Below are 1495 nucleotides of genomic sequence, written 5' to 3' on the forward strand. Positions count from 1 at the left end.
ACTTTTGTGAGTTTAAAATAATAATTAATTAAATTGTTAATAAAATCAATCAATAATCACGATTTATATATAATATATAATTTATAATATAATGAATATCTTCGTATCTTTTTGCACATAATATTGCAGAGATAATTAATGCATATAGCATAATAGCATCCGATATACTTTAAATGAAGCTAATCTTTCCAAAACTAGAAGTTTATTGCAGCAGATTTTTTCGTCATATTTGTTTATTTCAATTTATTCTATTCGGGTCATATAAAATAACGAAGTAGCAAATTACTTTTATCGGTACGTATAAAAATTTCGTAGGACGCGCAATTTTCCAATTCCAACCAGAATGCATATCTGACATTTTGCATGATGCAACGCATATAGCACATCCTGTGTGTAGTACGTAGTGGAAATTGCTACCTTTCCAATTTCATCCATGCCAAATTACCTCTGAATTAATTCTGTCAAAAGGATGTATAAATTTTTCCGATTAAAATTAAAATGCGCTTCAATTAAAATACGCTTGTAACTAATAATTACATTTATCAATTTAAATAGCATAAAATAAAACAGACTCAAAAGTATGTAAACTCATGATATTTAACATAATTATTTGTAATAATTGTCTTTATAGTATAATGCATTTATATTCGATTATTTTTTCATATTAGAAACATAATATTATTTTCTACGAAAGACTTAGCAGAGTAGTATAATTTATTATACTGCTCATAATATTTTGCTATTATAATCCATTAGCATCTATAATTTTCTCTGACGTACATCAGTAATTTGAGAGCTCAACTTATCATAAAAACTTGCCATGAAAACTATTATTCACTATTAACTTAATTTTATTAATTCACTAACAATCTTACTTTTAAATAAATGTGCGTTATACGTCATATTATATAATGTATTGTACGTAACTCTTCTACATTGTATACAGATTATAATATATTAACAATTACAATTATAATTAATAAAATTTCATTTAAGTGAATAAATACAGGAAAAAGGTGATACATTGATAAACAAATTTTGCCTTTACTGAAACATATCTATTTAAAATACATATCTATTTAAATTCGAAATTCTTTTTCTACCAATCAATTGATTCATTATTTTACTTCACAATTTCTCAATTATCCATATTTCTTGTGAGTGTTCTATACATAAGTTTCCATGATCTTTTTCATTTTTTCTTAATTTTGAATGATCGAGTAAGCTACAGAAATGTATATCTTTCTGGTAGTTTGGCTGTGTGCTCGCAAATCATAAGTAAAAATAAAAATAAGAAATAAATGTCAAAAAAAAGAAAATTATGTATAATTTAAAATTTCTTATTGATTTTTATAATAACTTTGTAATGTTACAATATATAAATTATAACATTTATTATACTAAAAAGTGACATCTGAATTTTTAATTTATATTGAAAATGTCAATTCAATAAGAGACTATATAATAAAATATTGTTATTTTACATATTAAATTT

Source organism: Atta colombica, unplaced genomic scaffold, assembly GCF_001594045.1.
Source record: "Atta colombica isolate Treedump-2 unplaced genomic scaffold, Acol1.0 scaffold35, whole genome shotgun sequence".
Taxonomy (NCBI): Eukaryota; Metazoa; Arthropoda; class Insecta; order Hymenoptera; family Formicidae; genus Atta; species Atta colombica.